Source organism: Pectinophora gossypiella, chromosome 24, assembly GCF_024362695.1.
Source record: "Pectinophora gossypiella chromosome 24, ilPecGoss1.1, whole genome shotgun sequence".
Classification (NCBI taxonomy): domain Eukaryota; kingdom Metazoa; phylum Arthropoda; class Insecta; order Lepidoptera; family Gelechiidae; genus Pectinophora; species Pectinophora gossypiella.
The window spans coordinates 9,873,524-9,894,138 of record NC_065427.1 but is presented as its reverse complement, the minus strand read 5'-3'; the positions used below and the strand labels follow the sequence as shown (position 1 = coordinate 9,894,138).

Here is a 20,615-nt window from a genome sequence, read left to right as displayed (position 1 = left end):
TGTAGGTATAGTTTGTAACGTGATCTGTTGCGAGCGCAAGCGGAATCGCGGTCGAACGCGTGCGTTGCGAAAGTACCGCGAGGGCTGCGTCTGCGCATGTAAGGTGATCCTACCACATGTTGCTAGTTATAGTTAGTAGGTGCGTTAATTCATACCATGCTTTATCTATAATGTTGCCTTAAAGTGAATACCTTTGACGTGAACACCACACCACCACAAAAAATTTAAAAAACCCCCGACCTAAAAAAGTACTTAATTATTATGACAAAGGTTTAAAATGCTAAGCCCTATAAAAAACAAAAAATAACTTATCCCACATATGCTTGCAAGCAAACTGAGCGTGTAACATTCCTATCACACCTAACAAACGACCTGATGACCTTGAAGACCTGAACCGATTTCCACTAAACATAGCTAAGAACACTCTCGACTGATATACCTTTCAAACAAAAAAAACCGCATTAAAATCGGATCATCCGTTTTGGAGCTACGATGCCACAGACAGACGCATACACATTTACACAGACACGTCAAACTTATAACACCCCGTCGTTTTTGCGTCGCGGGTTAAAAACCTCGCAAGAGACAAAATTGTTGCCGGATTTTTTTCGGGAATGAGATTAATGAGGGATTTTCTAATCGACGTTCCCCAAACACACGATAGATGGCGTTGTTCACTTTTTACGTGATAATTGCCTATTTTCTCATTGCTATTATATTACTATCTCTCTCTCTCAGGCCTTTACATCTTTATCAAATGATTCAAACAGCGTTTCTGTCAGCGATCCCTAGTTTGGTTAGGACATTACAGGCTGATCACCTGATTGTCCGAAAGTAAGATGATCCGTGCTTCGGAAGGCACGTTAAGCCGTTGGTCCCGGTCACTATTTACTGATGTAAGTACGTAGTCGTTACATGAGCCATGTCAGGGGCCTTTGGCGGCTCAATAATAACCCGGACACCAGGGTTGATGGGGTTGGTATTCCACCTCACAATCCACACGATAAGAAGAAGAAGCGTTTCTGTGGCAGCTTTTAAAATGGCTGCAAAGTCCGATGCGAGAGCGACAGTAGCGGCCGCACGACTGGCATTGTAGTTGAGGGTACCACACCCCATACATAATTATTCAAAAATGTAATGTAATGGCAGAAGCATAATAAAACTAATTGTTGCTTGATATTTGGATAACATTATGTATATAATGCTATACTACCTATATTGCTTCTCTTTATTTTGAACAGAATAATAATGCGTGGAAGTTGTAATTGTACCTTGGTAAGTTGTAATTGAGAACCTGAAGAAAATAGGAGGGATTCATAATATTTTTTATTGTTTGTAGGTTCTCTAGACCTTCAAGTAGTGGCAAAAAGGTGTAGAGCTCATTTAGCTTAGTTTATCTATGACAAAAATAATAATTTCGATTACCGAATGGTGTTGCTACACTTACGCCATCTATTGTCGCCGAGCTAGAGTCCCAACACCCTTAAAACAATTTATTGAACTCCGCTCCCCACCAGAGTCTGAGCTTGGTTTACCTCACCCCCCGCCCCCCCTCGTTTTCGGTCTTACTTTAGTCTTGAATCGAGAAGGCTGCGCGCGGACCGTTGTTTTTATTTTTTTATCAATTTAGTTTATACAGAGTGTTAGTGACTTCGTAACGAAAACTTTGAGGGATGATTTAGACCATGATTCTGAGTCGATATCAAGTGGAATTTTCCGTCGCAAAAGTATGGAACTGGAAGTTACTTAAAAAACACGAGGAAATTCCACTTGATATCAACTCAGAATCATGGTCTGAACCATCCCCCGCAGTATTCGTTACGGTGTCACTAACACCCAGAGTATGTGGCTACTTAAGTAACAACAATAAGCGACGTAAAAAAAAAATGTAGTATGTAAGTGATGGTTGCGAGCATCATATTACTAGTTGCGCGTACGCAACATCCTGCGATCTGTTGTAAGTATTGACCTTACTTGCTTAGTAATTAGATTGCTATGAAGTGTTTAATGTGCTCATCATGATAGTGTGTTAGTGATGATTATGAAGCTAACTTCAAGCCTATTTCCCGTTGGGGTAGGCAGAGACTTCGGAAGTCCACTGCGATCCTGACTCACCAGATTTTTTAATAGGTATAGATCTCTCTCTCATTATTTAAGCGCTGCGCTCACGTCGGTGGAGCCGGGGTAGCCCAGTTGGTAAAACGCTTGCCTCTCACTTTGAGAATCTTTTGGACAATCAAGTGATCAGCCTGTAATGTCCTAACCAAACTAGGGAACACAAAGTGATTTTGTTTTCACCGGAATTCGAACCCGAGACCTCCGGTTCGTGAGCAACGCTCAACAACTGGACCACAGAGGCCATTATGATCGGTGATGACATAGATGGAAGATTTAAATGAATTGATACTCACATGGACGCTTCTAAGAGGTTGATCTGCAACAAAAAATAAAAATAAAACTATAGTTGGTTTATTAACTGAAGATTCTTCTATCGTGTGGATTGAGAAGTGAATTACCAACCCCATCAACCCTGGTGTCAGGGTTACTATTGAGACGCCAAAGGCCCCTGACATGGCTCATGTAACGACTACTTACTGACATCATTAAGTAGTAACCGGGACCAACGGCTAAACGTGCCTTCCGAAGCACGGATCATCTTACTTTTTGGACAATCAGGTGATCAGCCTGTAATGTCCTAACCAAACTAGGGATCACAAAGTGATTTTTGTGATATATCCCCACCGGGATTCGAACCCGGGACCTCCAGATCGTGAGCCCAACGCTCAACCACTGGACCACGGAGGTCGTCATTAACTAAAGATAAGATGTAATAACAACCTCCCTCATTAGTATTAACTATTAAACAAATTGAGAAGCTCGGTGGCGCAGCGGTAAACGCGCTCGGTCTGCGATTGTTGAAGTTAAGCAACTTTCACAAAGGCCGGTCATAGGATGGGTGACCACAAAAAAAAAAGTTTTCATCTCGAGCTCCTCCGTGCTGAAAGCACGTTAAGCCGTTGGTCCCGGCTGCATTAGCAGTCGTTAATAACCATCAATCCGCACTGGGCCCGCGTGATGGTTTAAGGCCCGATCTCCCTATCCATCCATAGGGAAGGCCCGTGCCCCAGCAGTGGGGACGTTAATGGGCTGATGATGATGATTAAACAAATTATGTAACTCTTCAGACTAAACATAAATAATAATAATTAAGATGAGGTATGAAACCAGTTTCCTCCACACTCCATGATTAGGAGCGATGATGACATTTCGTGTTAGGTCAACTGACGCAAGAGACCTACTTATTCGACTGTGCAATGCTTGCGGAGACCTATATAGGTCAACTTGAACATGGTTACATTCGATATGACAGGTTGTGAGAAGCTGCAGTAGTTTTTAGCGGATGAGACGTTCGTTATGTAAAAAAATGACGATTCAAAGTGTAACTATGCCTTTGAAACTGTGAAAGGCATAGTTACAATAATATACAAGAAATAAAATTAAAATTCAAAATTCTAGATTAAGTAAATTAAATTCATATTTTTTGGGGTTATGTATACGTTTTTACAATAAAATACCAGATAATATTTTTTTGTCAGAAAATAAATTTAAAGCTCATGTGAAGCTTACTTTATGTAAAAAAGCTTATTATAAGATTAATGACTACGTAAATGATGAAAATGTCTGGTATTGAATGTGTTCCTCTAGTTATTAAATAACTATTGTAATGTATACCCTCATTGGTTTTAAAAGATGTGTTGCTGTTGCAGTTTCTTGTCATGTCTTCTCCTCAGCCATAACACCTTGCAAAAGACGTAAATTCAAAAATGTTACATTGACCTTCAACAAGTTTATCCATGATAATTACGTTGAATAAAGGATTCTGATTCTTTGAATTTGTTTGTACATGGCCTAGAAAGAAATTGTCTCATTACGACTTGTAGTTCTGCGCACTCCGCTGGGACAATCCCAGAATGTTCGTTATCTTCAAACAAGTGCACCAAATAAGGGCAGCGTACTCTGTCGCAAGAACTTCGTCAAGTTGACTTCCGAAGTGGTCGACCAATTGCATATCCGCTCCCTTCAAGGTTGCCCTCGATCCTAACGTCGTCAATTTTTGAGGAAAATTGTGTTAAATAATAACTGTCTGTGTTTTTAATCGCAACATAACATTAACGCCTGTATCCTCTAAGGGGTAGGCAGAGGTATATAGTAGACATCCACTCCTCGCCAGCTATGTTTAAGTCCCATGAAATCATGGTATAAGACCAGGGGCCTGTTTAATAAAACTTACAATTGTAAAATTGTATTGTAAACGTACAACGACAATTTGGTGTTCATTACGTATCTAATATGAAACTGTGAAGTATTCGTGATCACACACTCCGCAATGTACATCAAATTGTCATTGTAATTTACAATTGTAAGTTTTATTAAACAGGCCTCAGGTATGCTCAAAAACTGACAGCTATCATTTCAAGGTTAGCCCAGCTGACGTCATCCGACCCTGCGTTGCCATTTCGTAAAAAAACAATACCCATATCCAATGTTTTTAATTTACTTTGCAAGGAAATTTTGAACTTTTAGTAAAAGATTTACGTACAGTTTTAATGATTTTTATATATGTAACAAATAATAGTAATTGGGTCGTATACTAGGTTCAAGAAAAATTATGAAATTCTGATTATTAAAGACAGATCTGAAACTTAACGAAAAATATTTTCTTTTTCCTATTTAACTTATTTATGAATTTTAATCAAGAAAAATGTAATAATAAGTCCGACATTTTATCACGATTTTCTATGACGTCACAGTGTGCGTTTTCATACAAATTCCATAGTAATTTCGTGTTTTGACGTTTAGTAAAAAGTAACTGATTTGACTAGTTGGAAACTAGCCTATTAAATACATTAGTCAGTTATTCACTTAATTTTCAATAATAAATTATCGACCATGTGGAATCCAGTAGTAGGTGTTGTAAAAAGCTTGAAACGGCCTAATGTGGTGAAAAAACGTGAGGACACAGTGAGTGCGGTTTGTCGTGGTGAGTTTGGTGCGAGTTCAGATGGTTCCGAACATTCCGATATCAAAAACATAAACAAGCGGCAAAGAAAGAGGGTAGACAGATATGTCTGCCCGTAGAAAATTATGGATCTACCTACTCCACTCCAATCTCATCAGTCATCCCGTGATCATGGCACTTGCAACAGTGTCGAAATATCGGGAGTCTCATATCCCCATTTAAAAGCGGTAAGAACCCGTTATTATGTGTTTTAATTTCAATAATATGCGTCCTTGGAATATTGGAGATACCAATTGAATGGTAACACTTACGTCATCAATGGGCTAGCAATGGTGGCTTGTCATAGGATTGAGCATACCTGGTCTTCTTACACCATACATGCAATAGGAGGCGAGCCTACTGCCATTAACCGGGGTCAGAGTGAACAGGCACCTTCTGGGCGAGTGAGCTCCATCTTAGGCCTCGTCAATACCTTCGGGGCCAAGAACAAACCCATCAAAAGTACTAATGTTGGAAACTACGTGATATCAATTATCTATGGGGAGGGAGGGGGTATAGCGCATACCCCACCACGCTGCATGTGTTGGGGTTGGTGGAGATGTTATTATATTCGTAATAATTAGGAAATGATATGCCGTAACATTAACAAGCTCTCCGAAGCACGGAAGAGCGAGCCCAGCACGTTTAACCGCCTAGAATCAAGGTCAGCGTAATGAGCAAGTGTTTGCAGTTGCCAAACCACTTTCTATTGGGTTTGTAGAAATGACCATGCAGCCTACTAGATACCTGAGTATATGGAGGTTATTTCTTTTTTTTTACGGGAAATGAGCGTTATCTTCCGTGTGTACTTTTCACATAGAATACATCTTACTAATATTATAAATGTGAAAGTTTGTGAGTATGGATGTTTGTTACTCTTTCACGCAAAAACTACTGAATGCATTTTAATAAAACTTTACAATAATTTAGCTTATACAGTAGAATAACCCATAGGCTACAATTTATACATATACTGTGTGAATTGTCAAAAATATGACGATAAGTGTCAAGTAAGTAGGAAAAAATCTACCATCTGCGAGCAATTTTGGCGTGCGCTGACAAAACCGTTACACATAATTATGTAATGTATGATATGATGGAAATGTTTATCTTAAATGTTCCTATAAAAAGCTATGTGTATGTTTGTCATATGTGTTGACAGAATCCGTTCGTATCTCATTAAGAGTCTAGAGGCTGTAACGTCGATGGTTTGTAGTAATGAGCAGCTTAGGTAAACACACTGCCTTGTGAGAAAGTTGACCACAAAGAAAGTGTGGTTGGAACACGAGTATAGTCAATATTTAGAATGATTCATCAAACAAATACTCAATACATACCTCTAGCTAGCTAATGTGACTTCTCATCTGAACTGGCATAAAAGTACTGGCATATAGAACACATTCAGCTGCCCAGACCAGTTTCGTGGCTCGCGCCGCGCGCGCTTATGATGAGTGAGGCCCTTTTATAAAAGACACCACCACCATTGTTGACCAGTCCATACACTCTGCCTTAATGTTTCTCTCTCTCTATTTAAGAGCTGCGCTCTTGTCGGTGGAGTAACCGCCATTCCTCTCTTCTTCCCGCCAAAACCTTCACCTCCCGATACGACACGACCTGCACCTTCTCTTTTATTTGTTTCATAAATGTTATCCTAGGTCTACCCCTTCCTCTCTTCCCTTCAATTTTTCTTTCTATAATGTTTGTTATAAATGAATCGTGTCGTATCAAGTGGCCAATCATATACTAATGTTTACTGTCTATTTATTTGTACTCTCATGTGTAAGTTGTTTTTATTCCGTGTTTTGTTTTATATTTGTTACTGTGGGGTCCCTATACAAACGTTACTTTCTTTCAAAGGGACTTGTTTTTGACAACATTGTAGACTTACCGGGCAAGTGGAGAGCGCTGAAGGCTCTCGTAAAAATTTAAGACAACAGGCCTGAGGGTGCCCAGTTGGGCGCGAACCTTGGCTCGGGGCGTCGTCTGAGAGAATATTTGAAAGAATTAATTGACCCTAGTGAGCCGGAGACAGAGGGATTGGGTCGTTATCTTCTTCATGGCGAGGAGCTGAAGATATTTTTTTTCTACGGTTAGCCAAGAGTTAGCTAAGCTTTCAACTAGAGATGAGTCTACGCGTTCCGGGCGGACAGCTAGTATTATTATGTTTGTTTATGTACACTAGCAGCTCAGAGCTGATGATGATGATATTTTCTATTATCAATGTTCATATGGTAAATGTCTAGTCTGTGTTTATAGGAGTTCACTGATGGTGCACTAATTGCTGTTTCTGGGAGCTTATTCCAAGAGTCCACATCGCGATTTGGCAGGAAATTATGTTTTGGGTTACTAGCGCAAAAAGGCTTGTACTAATGAATGTGCTCTCAGATTCACATTTTTGCTGAGTTTAAAGATATCCTTTAATTGTTGCACATCGTAATATAATCATCACATAAGCTAGTATCACATATAGAGACTTCTACTAGAAATAAGCTGAAACGTTTTTCTGTCTTGTGTTTGTCTATTTTTATATCCTGTACAATAAACTGTTAAGTAAATAAGTTACGCGAAAAATAAAGATCCCAAGCGGCACCAGCACCTTCGCCGCCAAATACTTATCTATTCGCGTAACCTTGACAGGGTCGGAACCCGCAACACTTGTTCGGAAGTTGCTCGATCTGGTTGCAACACTCATTGCAGTATTTATTAGATTGCACTAGCTTGCCAACTTGCAACTTGCCACTTGCAATACGGTCAGTAACGTGCGAGTAACTTGCATATTTCGATGCTAATCGCTTGGCGGATCAAAATTCCGAGTTTGAATTTAAGATTTACCTTGTTAGTCTAGTCGAAAGAACGCTTGCCTCTCATTTTGAGGTCGCAGTTTCGAATCCAGGATAGGCCTAAACCAATGACTGTCAATTCCCGAGAAATAAATTTTCGGAGGTATGTGACCTAATCTATATTGGGCTGGTTCTCCCTTCGCGGGTTGGAAGTTCAGACAGGCAGTCGCTTCTGTAATAAACTGGACCTGTGAAATCTTCAGGTTAGGTAAGCGGACCCTGTGAATAACGGGATAATGCTAGGGGAACGATCCTAGAAACTCTACATAAACTCACGCCTATTTCCCATCGGGGTAAGCAGAGACTATGGGATTCCATTTGCCTCAACCCTGACATACTTCTCTTGCTTCCTCCTCATTCATCAATCGTTTCATACACGCACGCCGGTTCAGAATAGATCTTACTGAACCTTTTCTAACCCTACTCCAGTTACTGGGTATTTAGTTAATCTTGCGACGGATGTACAGTCATGAGCAATATAATGTACCCACTTTAGGGCTCTGTCGTACTAACATATTTGAGATTTAGTGAGACTTACAGTTCAATTTGTCAAAGAAGTTAATGTGACATGGTACCAAAGTGTATACATATTAATGCTCGTGACCGTACCTCTGACTACCCCTACTTGGATGTGGTCGTGAGGTTATGTTATGCTTAAGGTCAATGTGTCAATTGCTCAAATGCCTTTAGAGAGCAAACACGGCAACGCAATATTACCCGTTGCGACCATAGCGCTATGTCAACTTATTACAAACTGCTTACCAATCTATTGGACTCGGTTTGTTTGCCGATATCGACATAGTTTATCGAATCCCGGTGGGGACATATCACAAAAATCATTTCGTGATTAGAATAGAATAGAATAGTTTATTTGCCAGAAAACAGTACAATAAGATACATTGTTTTAAGTTTACGCGGTTATTATCATAATTAAAGCACATAATAACGGGTTCTTTTTGATATCGGAATGTTCGGAACCATCTGAACTCGCACCAAACTCTTTTTGTTTGTCGTAGTGAGTTTGGTGCGAGTTCAGATGGTTCCGAACATTCCGATATCAAAAACATAAACAAGCGGCAAAGAAAGAGGGTAGACAGATATGTCTGCCCGTAGAAAATATGGATCTACCTACTCCACTCCAATTTCATCAGTCATCCCGTGATCATGGCACTTGCAACAGTGTCGAAATATCGGGAGTCTCATATCCCCATTTAAACGCGGTAAGAACCCGTTATTATGTGCTTTAATTAGTACAATAAGATGTTGTTACAATTTTATGACCAGTGTTTTCAGCTTGTTTGATTGTAGGGTTATCTTAGTTTTCTAAGTTCAATTTATGTTCTAAAATAATTTTTGGCAAAATCTTGTAGTAAAATATGTATATTTTAGATTTTAAGTAATGGCAACACTGTTTAGATACAAAACGTCAAACGATAAAAATTAAGTAATAGGCTCTAATAATTGCAGGCTTAAAAGGCTACTAGGCCAGAGCCGTTAAAGCCTTTCCAAAAAAAACGGAACGGGGTTGTTGACACTCCGATATAAAAGCAGTAGTGCTGCTAATGCACGGGGATTATCTATCTTTTTATTTGTGTTTTCTTTCCCCAAAACAACAAAGTCTAATAGTAAAATAATAAAATTAGTTAATGCTTACCCCGGTGGGAAATGGGCGTGAGTTTATGTATGTATGTATGCAATTTCTTTCAAGAATTCAAACTGTTTCTATCGCGTAGGATATGACCAACCCAATCAACCCTGGTGTCAGGGTTATTATTAAGCCTCCAAAGCCCCTGCCATGGCTCATGTAACGACTACGTAATTACACCAGTAAGTAGGAACCGGGACCAATGGCTTAACGTGCCTTCCGAAGCACGGGTCGTCTTACTTTCGGACAATCGAGAGATCAGCCTGCAATGTCCTAACCAAATTAGGTCACAAACATTGATTACAAAACGACCTGCGATGATAGGTCCCCACCAGGTTTCGAATCCTTTATCTCTTCATAATGTTTTCTCTCTCTCTCTTTATTTAAGAGCTGCGCTCTTGTCGGTGGAGTAGGTAATCGCCATTCTCCATAGATAGGGCGTGTAGAACGGTTGCCCCAATCGCCTTCCGTTCATAATGTTTTCAGTAAGCAAAAACATACTAGGATATAGGACAGTGGATCGCTGGGTAATGATGCCGCCGACGAACTGGCAAGGAGAGGATCAGACACCAGGGTATATGGACCCGAACCAATCCTGCCGATACCCTTCAGTCAGTTACGCTCGTGGGTACGGGACCATACCCAGCAACTATACAGCGACATGTGGGCACAGCTGCCCACATGCAGACAGTCGAAGGATATCATGCCGATGATATCCAAGAGCTCCACTCGCCGACTGCTTCGTTTAAACCGCAATGACCTTCGAATAGTAGTGGGCAGTATTACGGGTCACTGCCCACTCAACAAGCACCTATTTAACTTAGGGATAACGGACAGCCCACTTTGCAGAGGCTGTCTGGACGCAGAAGAAACTGCCCCCCATGTAATCCAGGAATGCACGGGAGTGTCAGCACAACGGGCAAAAATCCTCAAGGGAATGGGGTCGCTCCGCGAAGCCTGTGAAAACCCCAGGAGGCTTCTGAGCTTCTGGAAGGAGTTAGGTTGGCTTACGTAGTCAACAATTACACGCATAATGGGCCATCTTAGAGTCTAAATGCGGAAAACAGAGCCCACTAACTAACAATACTAGGATATACCCGGAAATGTTTCATCTAAAGCAAATCATCTGACTCACTACGAATTCAAACGGAAGAGACGGGCTATAATGTTTACGTTTACAGTAACAAGACAGAAAGAGACAGTAAATATTTGATCAGCGAACAAAGAAGAGATATAGATAAGCTACGTAAATAACCATTACGGGATAACTTTATCTTGTTGTTTGTTTGTAATTTGAGACTTCGACTTTAGTTCACGCGCCGTGCGACCTCCGGTACCGGACTTGCACCAACGAGCTATTAATAGCCTGCCTGGTTTCCTGGAAGAAATTGCTGCATGAGCAATAAGACCGCCTGTTGTGTTGTTCTGTATATGTTGTCCTTATCTCTGTATTTTGTGTCCATTGTGCTCAATAAAGTATTTTATCTATCTATCAAATAGGCTAGTTTCCAACTAGTCAAATCAGTTACTTTTTACTAAACGTCAAAACACGAAATTACTATGGAATTCGTATGAAAAAGCACACTGTGACGTCATAGAAAAACGTGATAAAATATCGGACTTATTATTACGTTTTTCTTAATTAAAATTCAAAAATAAATTACGTAAATAGAAAAAAGAAAATGTTTCTCGTTAGTTTTCGATCTGTTTTTATTTTGTAATCAGAATGTCATAATTTATCTTGAACCTAGTACAGTCATGAGCAATATCATGTACCAACTTTAGAACCCTGTCGCACTATCATATTTGACATTTAATGAGACTTACTGTTTAATTTGTCAAAAAACTTAATGTGACATGGTTTCAAAGTGTATACATATTAGTACTCGTGACCGTACACGACCCAATTTATCTAAAGTGCATTTCTAACACAGTTGACTCGACCATTATAGACGGCGATACGGCTCACCACTAACAGAAAGCTCGATGAGGTGTGAGTACTCATCATACCAGTTGTGATATTCGACAGCTATATTATATTGGAAGATCTTCTTCTTATCTTGTGGGTTATGAGTTGGATTACCAACCGCATCAACCCTGGTCTCAGGGTTACTATTGAGCCGCCAAAGGCCCCTGACATGACTCATGTAACGTCTACATACATCAGTAAGTAGTAACCACGACCAACGGCGGATCATCTTACTTTCGGACAATCAGATGATCAGCCTGTAATGTCCTGACCAAACTAGGGATCACAAAGTGATTTTTGTGATATGTCCCCACCGGGATTCGAACCCGGGACGTTCGGATCGTGAGACCAACGCTCAATCACTCAAATTCAAATTCAAATTCAAAAATATCTTTATTCAGTAGGTAACATAGTTACACTTTGAATCGTCAATTTTACATAACGAACGTCTCATCCGCCTAAAACTACTGCAGCTTCTCACAACCTGTATAGCCGGGGAAAAGAAGCTGCAAGAAAAACCTCGGCACAGGGCCCTAGACGTTCTTTAAAAAAATAAAAATAAACATAAAACATAAAATATTGGTATACAATTGAGTATTGGTATACACTGGACCACAGAGGCCGTTGGAAGATAAGAAATATAAACTACCAAAAGTTACATTGACGTAATAACGTTATCTGACCTATTTAGTGGTCATAAGGTCCAATCTTAACAATCATATTGACCTTATTATCATAATTGTTAATAAATACAGCACTATATCTATAGTTCAGTAATTTTGACATTAATTTTAAACAAAGAACACCGGATCAAGATAAATAAAGGTGCTGATTTCTGTACAGTCATAAGCAATATCATGTACCCACTTTAGAACCCTATCGCACTATCATATTTGACATTGAATGAGGCTTATGGTTTAAATTGTCAAAAAAGTTAATGTGACATGGTTGCAAAGTGTATACATATTAGTACTCATGACTGTACACACCATTCAAATCAAATCAAATCAAATCAATTTATTTGCGAGAACACATAGAAAAAAATAATATAAATATAATAATTTAATATATAATTTTGATAATTTTAATATATAATTTTTATAAATTTGATATTTAATTTTACTTTAAGTTATACCTGTCATTTTCTTATCCGCCGAAAAGGAAAGGGACGGATGTTTGACAACTGTTAATTTTAAAATAACCCGGGCTAATCAAATAGGCATCTCGCTCATAAGCAACCCGTTTGACGTGTGCTATCTACTTCATTTAGTCGGATTATTGGCCAATTGGGTCGTGTACCAGGTTCAAGATAAATTATGAAATTCTGATTACTAAATAAACACAAATGTGAAACTAACGAAAAGCATTTTCTTTATTTTATTTAACTTAGTTATGAATTTTAATCAAGAAAAACGTAATAATAAGTTCGACATTTTATTACGTTTTTCTATGACGTCACAGTGTGCGTTTTCATACAAATTTCATAGTAATTTCGTGTTTTGACGTTTAGTAAAAAGTAACTGATTTGACTAGTTGGAAACTAGCCTATTTTAAATATAAAATTTTGGAAGGGTTTTATAAATGTCTGCCTAAAATTCACGTGTGTTCCATACTTTTTATGCCAGTCGATTACCCGTCTTTTTTTCAGCGGATAAGAAAAAGACGGATGGGGAAGACCAAGAAGAGCTTACATGGAACAGATTAAAGAAAAGGTTAACGTCGTGTCTTATAGGGAAGTCAAGGAATTGGCCTTTGATAGACTGGAATGGAAAATGCTACACCGACAAGAGCGGTGCTCTTAAATTGATGATGATGAAGAAAATGACAGGTATAACTAACAATAAAATAGAAGAATGAGGTTGGAAAGACCCTAACGCGCTTTTTGTATGAGAACCGCTGTCGCCGGTTCAACCCCACTCTCTTCTACTACTACTCCTGCAAACAGATAACTACGATAGCTCTACTGCTTCTCAAATTCCATAGACGCTTTACTGACAATGTATATTTTATGTAATAGGCTGCAATTTTATAATTACTTTACGGAAGATACTGGATACAAAAGTATTTGTTTAATAAATAGCCGATCATAGTAAGGTTTTTAGCTATCCTGTGTTAAGGAATCCTTCCTCCTTGCATGACAGTCGATATTAGATTTTTGCTCTGCAGTTTATAATCCAGACTAACTACTGACTATAGAGAACCGAAGAGGAAATATGATTGGCCACCTGATACGACACGATTCGTTTATAAAGAACACCATAGAAGGAAAAATTTAAGGAAAGAGGAAGGGGTAGACCTAGGACAACATTTCAGGAGGTCAGTGTTGTATCAGGAGGTGAAGGAGAGAAGAGAGGCGATTACTCCACCAGCAAGAGCACAGCTCTTACATAAAGAGAGAGAGGTTATAACGCACAAGACGACCTTTTAATAATACTATCGCAGAGCTCCGTGCATCGTAAAGTTTGCGGACGAGTGCAGTGCTAAGTTGTAGTAGGAACTATTTGCACATACACTTGTATGGCGCGCGTTTCGCGCTCACTTGGACCTTCCAACTCTTTCTTCTATTCCGTGACGGAAACCATAAGGCTCGTTATCTGCAACACTTGTCTAGATCGTGAGCTGTCACGACATGACACGCCCAACGACGATGCCATCGCATGCCGCGCTACGTAGACCATGAGTTTGGAATCCGTCGGGGGCTGCCATTAACCCAGTTAGTTTTTCTAGTGACATGAATACATTTATTAAAGAATTGTAGATGTTTAACGACGACATAAAATACACTTATGAGTATGATAAATTTTTTGTTGAAATTTCATATAGAAAAGGCAGCCCCCGACGGATATTCCTCGGTTAGGGGAAGGGGGCCTAAAGCGAGCACCCAGCCTAAAGCGAGCACCGATCGTAAAACTTACCTATAGAAACTTACCGCGGTCCGCGTCCCAGTGGCGTTACCCCCCTCCCCGCGCCAGTGCGCGGCAGTCGTGATTTCACAGTGACGTGAATAACACAGGTTGTTCGCGCCAAAAACGATTTTCGTCATTTTTATGCAAATAAACGAAGGTATGTAAATTGTGTTTTGTTTAATAATTAGTGACGAACGTTATTATTAAGATGTGCATAGTATTTTGTGTCTATCTCACTCTGGCTTAACCATATTTGCATGAACATATTATGATAAATTTTAGGTTATGCTTTATTAGAATACGAGATTGATGCTAAAGGCAAAGCGAGCAGGGCAAAGCGAGCATGCCCGCTATGCCCGCCTGTAGTTATATTAATATTGAATGAAAAGTAACCTAAAAATTATTAAATTACTTACTTACCTATTTTTTTTTGTTGTTGTGTTTTAAAAGCATGTGTTTTGCGTCTTTTAGATGGTGAATAAATATAAACGCAAAACACAGCAATGTTCTTAGACTGAAAGCACAATGAAGAAAGCAATACAGGAGGTGGTAGAAATGAAAAAGGCTATAAAAACTACAGCTACAAAGTATGGTATCCCGCGAGCTACTTTACAGCGACACCTGAACACAGGTTCTACCAAGAAAAAGTTAGGAAGGTTTACCAGTCTTCAGCTCGGAACAAGAGCTTGAATTGTTAAATTACGTATTTGAAATGGACAGTGTGTTTTACGGTTTATCGAAAGAAGAATTTCTTTTTCACTTAATAAAGTGCACATATGAATCCCTCTTTTGTGTTTTTATAAAGTTATTCCTTAGTGCTTCATGATATAATAAAAAAATGATGTATGCTCACTTTACCCACTGGGTGCCCGTTTTGCCCATAAGCCCGTGCCCACTTTAGGCCACCCCTCGGGCAAAGCGGGCATTTGTAAGGGTTTCACATTTGGTTTCCTGTTTTAGTATTTTCAAAGCATACAAAAATTTTTAATATAAACTATCAAACTACAATAAATTTACCATCTGTTAGCAATAACAGTTGCTTAAAAGTATCATTTTGTTACCATTTTGCTCTTATTTTATCTTACGGTGCCCGCTTTAGGCCCCCTTCCCCTATGTATTATGGTAAAATTATTATCGCTACATTTAAGTACATCTTCGAGAAACAGACACGTTAGGAAAAAACCGTAAACATCCATATTCATTGTTTAGGTACTTAAGTAATGTTTATAGAAGGAAAAATTGAAGGGAAGAGAGGAAGGGGTAGACCTAGGATAACATTTATGAAACAAATAAAAGAGAAGGTGCAGGTCGTGTCGTATCGGGAGGTGAAGGTTTTGGCGGGAAGAAGAGAGGAATGGCGGTTACTCCACCGACAAGAGCGCAGCTCTTAAATAGAGAGAGAGAGGTACTTAAGTATATCTATTACCGATTTCTCGAGATATCAACTCTTTTTTAGAAAGTATTTTTAAGTCTATTATAATATTTCGTTACATAATAATTGGGTTAAGTTGGGGGTTTTGAGTTATTTTATTCTTTTTCGATGAAATTTTTACCGTTGTGGGTATTTTTCAAAATTTTTAATTTTGCTTAATTTTGTATGAAGTGTCCGGAGTATGCTAAGTAGAAAGCTACATTATACCTACTTAGGTATAATGTAGCTTTCTACTTAGCATACTCCATAACAACATAGCATTACATAACATCTTGCCTGTATCCCCGAAGGGGTAGGCAGAGGTGTACGGTCACGAGCATTAATATGTATACACTTTGGTACCATGTCACATTAACTTTTTTGACAAATTGAACTGTAAGTCTCAGTAAATGTCAAATATGTTAGCGCGACAGTCTTAAAGTGGGTACATTATATTGCTCATGACTGTATAGCTGAGTGTACTATAGTACATTTTTAGTATAGTACTATTAGTACACTCACTCCTCGCCAGCTATGTTTAAGTGTTAAAGTGTTAAAGAAATTACGAGCCCGATTTTAAAAGTTTCCACAAAACACATCAAAAAACAGTCACCCTACCGTCTTTGATTACAAGACGATTGTTGGAGAAAATAAATTTTATAATAGACCGACAATTGAGTACACGATTTCTATTCCGCAGCCGATAGTTCCAGAGGTAAATTAGATATTATATCAAAATAAGTAGTAATTCGCTTAAGGAGCTCGGTGGCGCAGCGGTTAATGCGTTCGGTCTGCGATTGTTGAAGTTAAGCAACTTCGGCAAAGGCCGGTCATAGGATGGGTGACCACAAAAAAAAATAGTTTTCATCTCGAGCTCCTCTGTGTTTCGGAAAGCACGTTAAGCCGTTGGTCCCGGCTGCATTAGCAGTCGTTAATAACCATCAATCCGCACTGGGCCCGCGTGGTGGTTTAAGGCCCGATCTCCCTATCCATCCATAGGGAAGGCCCGTGCCCCAGCAGTGGGGACGTTAATGGGCTGATGATGATGATGAAGCAGTAATTAATCTCTTTCGCAAAACGTCGAAAATATACATACATAAACTGACGCCTTTCCCACCGGCGTAAGCAGAGATGTATAAACCATCATGCATAATTATTGACAAAACAGACTGAGACTGAGATACTTAAACACAGAAAAAAAAATCCAAAAATGCGGAAGAGTTCTAGGGAGTGGTTTATGAGAAATTGGTCACGTAGGCACCAATTTATGGAGCTATCAGCCTATGGCATCTTGTCGAGACCTTCACTCGCTACTACCGGGATGGACAGAGATGCTAATTGCATGAACTATAACGGTTTCTTATAGTGGACCACGTTAGCGCCATTTTGAAACATCACATTCGGATAGATAGACAGATAAAATACTTGATTGAGCACAATATACACAAGATACAAAGAGAGAAATTAACAAAGATAATCTGAGGCTTCGAGTTTTCCGTTGAAAAACTATTACCTCCATACAATGACATAGGTCGCGATTATTTACCAACTGCAAATAAGTTTGTGATCACAAAAACATATTTTTTTTGCGATGGAACAACAGATTAAAATTGAAATTGCTGCTTAGCAATAAGGCCGCCAGATTGTACTGTATCTGTCGTGTATGTTTTGTGTAAAACTTGTTTTGTATGTTGTGTGCAATAAAGTGATGAACAGCCTCCGTGGTCTAGTGGTTAGAGCGTTAGGCTCAAGATCTGGAGGTCCGGGTTCGATTCCCGATGGGGACATTGTCGAAATCACTTTGTGAGACTGTCCTTTGTTTGGTAAGGACTTTTCAGGCTTGAATCACCTGATTGTCCGAAAAAGTAAGATGATTCCGTGCTTCGGAAGGCACGTTAAGCCGTTGGTCCCGGCTATTAGCCGTAAAAACACCTCCACCAACCCGCAGTGGAGCAGCGTGGTGGAGTATGCTCCATACCCCCTCCGGTTGATTGAGGGGAGGCCTGTGCCCAGCAGTGGGACGTATATAGGCAGTTTATGTATGTGCAATAAAGTATATTTGTATTAACGATTTTAGGTTTCTTCTTTACTTTCCTTCTAGCCTTTCTTGCTTGATTTTTAACAGCTTCAAGGGACCACAGACATAAATATTTACATGTTAATTTCAACTTGACACTTCCACGCGTTCCCGAGAGAATAGGTCTTGACAGGCAGACGGACAGACGGAAGGACAACAAAGTCTTCTTCTTATCGTGTGGGTTGTGAGGTAGAATATCAGCCTCAACATCCCTGGTGTCAGGGTTATGATTGAGCCGCCATTCGAAGGACGTAATATACGATCCCGACGACCCGATTACTCTAGCCATAGAGGCAGCCAATCAGCTCACGACACCAAACACTTCAGGACCCCGATACCGACCCCGCCGGCGTGGTCGACTATTTCCCTCAATCAGCGCTTATCGCTATCGACCCGCAAGAGTCGATTAATTCTTTCAAATATTTTTTCTCTCAGATGCCCTGAGCCGAGGTTCGCGCCCAACTGGGCACCCTCAGGCCTGTTGTCTTAAACATTGGACCGGGTGAGAGCCTTCAGCACTCCCCATTTGTCCGGTCAAGTAGTTAATGCCATCTGCGGCAAATCTACAATAAGTCACGTCAAAACAGAATTGAGCCGCCAAAGGCCCCTGACATGGCTCATGTAACGTTTACAAAGTGACAATCCTATAAGGGTTCCTTTCGAGGTTCGGAACCCTAAAAAGAATAGCAAGCAGGGTTGATGAGATCTGCTTCCTTATTATGTCTGATTGCTTCATTTTAATTTGTAAGTACTACTACCTATAACACGCAATGACGAAGAATTTTAATTAAAAAATGATGATAATTTACTGCCGTGCATGCCATCTTTATGTTGCTTTTTTTTAAACAACATCCCGACTGAAAAGTTCAAGATTATACATCCATCCATACTTAATACATACATAAATTCCCGCCTATTTCCTACCGGGGTAAGCAGAGACTTTGGAGTTCCATTTGCTTCGATCCTGACACACACTTCTTTTATGTTTTTTTATTTTATTCTTAGGTTAATATTTGCAAAGGCCAGTCATAGGATGGGTGACCACAAAAAAAAATTTCATCTCGAGCTCCTCCGTGCTTCGGAAGGCACGTTAAGCCGTTGGTCCCAGTTACTACTTACAGATGTAAGTAAGTAGTCGTTACGTGAGCCATGTCAGGGGCCTTTGGCGGCTCAATAGTGACCCTGACACCAGGGTTGATTATTATGTGTGTTGTAGTTTGAAAAAAATGTTAACAAAATCACGCAATAGACAAGCTACCTTCAATCCAAGTAACAAGCTCCATTTTTACTCGGAGTGATATGAATTGACAGAAATGGAGGTTTTGTTGAAGAAAATCACATCAGAATGTTTTTTTTTTTTCAATTTTTTTACTTTAATAGCAATATTTTTATTTTCAGATTACTGCAAATACGGGTTGTTGGTAACACAACACAACACGACGGTTGTTGACTTTAAACCTGCTAATTAAATTGATACTTTAATGCACTGACTTTACAAAGACATAATAGAGGATGCAAAAAACCGGCTAAGTGCGAAACGGCTCTCCGTAAGCTGAGGTTCCGAACTCGTAAGACTTAATTTTTTTATTAACGCAGCCTGCAGTTAGTGAAAACTGCACTTAAGATAGGTTTTATAACTCATTGGTACAAGTCCGGTACCGGGCTTCGAACTGGCGCTCCTCGTTTGAGAAGCAAACCGGCTATGTATTAGTGTTGTTCATACATACATACATAAACAGCCTATATACGTCCCACTGCTGGGCACAGGCCTCCCATCAATCAACCGGAGGGGGTATGGAGAATACTCCACCACGCTGCTCCAATGCGGGTTGGTGGAGGTGTTTTCACGGTTAATAGCCGGGACCAACGACTTAACGTGCCCTCCGAAGCACGGAATCATTTTACTTTTTCGGACAATCAGGTGATTCAAGCCTGAAAAGTCCTTACCAAAGGACAGTCTCACAAAGTGATTTCGACAATGTCCCCATCGGGAATCGAACCCGGACCTCCAGATCGTGATCTTAACGCTCTAACCACTAGACCACGGAGGCTGTGAATGTTCTTTATTCTCTATCAACCCGCAGTGGAGCATCGTGGGGGAGTATGCTCCATACCCCCTACTGTTGTTTGAAGGGAGGCGTTGTTAGTGTTGTATTTACCTATAATGGCCAAAAAAACGTAGTACTCTGCGCTAGAGACCTGATAAAGTAGTAACGTCAGTATTAGGTACTTGATTGGGATGGCGGGCGGATTTAAATCGTCCACCTTATTTTGTAGACTAACTTGTGTGTAAGTTTTTGTTACTAACCCTATGGATCTTATGTTGTCCGAATAAATATTTTTTGATTTTTTTTTTATTACTTTCCTGGACCATTTGTATTACGGATCCCTAAATATAACTGAAACAAAAACTGACATTGTCTTATAAGTATAATGTTTTGACAACAGCATTGTTTCGGATTAATAATACTCCTACTTATTTATCCACGACTGTGTAGTTGTAGTTGTACAGTGAGAAAAAATTACGCTCATGATCCCTAATAGGGTAGGCAGGTGTTAGCAACCCCAACATTAAATTTATATTTTTTAGTGTGACAACATTTTTGTCTCTTCACTTCCGTTCTTGCTCTCCATTTAACTACTGTAATGTGAACGTTTTTTTTACGAATTTTAATTAAATTCAGTGAGTTTTGCATACTTCTGGACGT

General features: G+C 39.6%; 1 protein-coding gene and 1 long non-coding RNA gene across 2 annotated transcripts in view; one reads left to right on the top strand and one right to left on the bottom strand.

The window, feature by feature from the left end:
• The window catches only part of LOC126377725 (ATP-binding cassette sub-family D member), a 94,414-nt gene that overhangs the window by 61,205 nt on the left and 12,594 nt on the right, over positions 1 to 20,615 (bottom strand). Inside the window, exon 2 of the mRNA XM_050025526.1 lies at positions 2,412 to 2,434. The gene's annotated coding sequence lies outside the window, so the exon portion shown is untranslated. The remainder of the gene's footprint in view (positions 1 to 2,411; positions 2,435 to 20,615) is intronic.
• LOC126377767 (uncharacterized) lies at positions 14,455 to 15,205 on the top strand. Its single transcript, XR_007567983.1, has 2 exons — positions 14,455 to 14,576; positions 14,891 to 15,205. It is a non-coding gene; the product is annotated as an uncharacterized LOC126377767 (long non-coding RNA).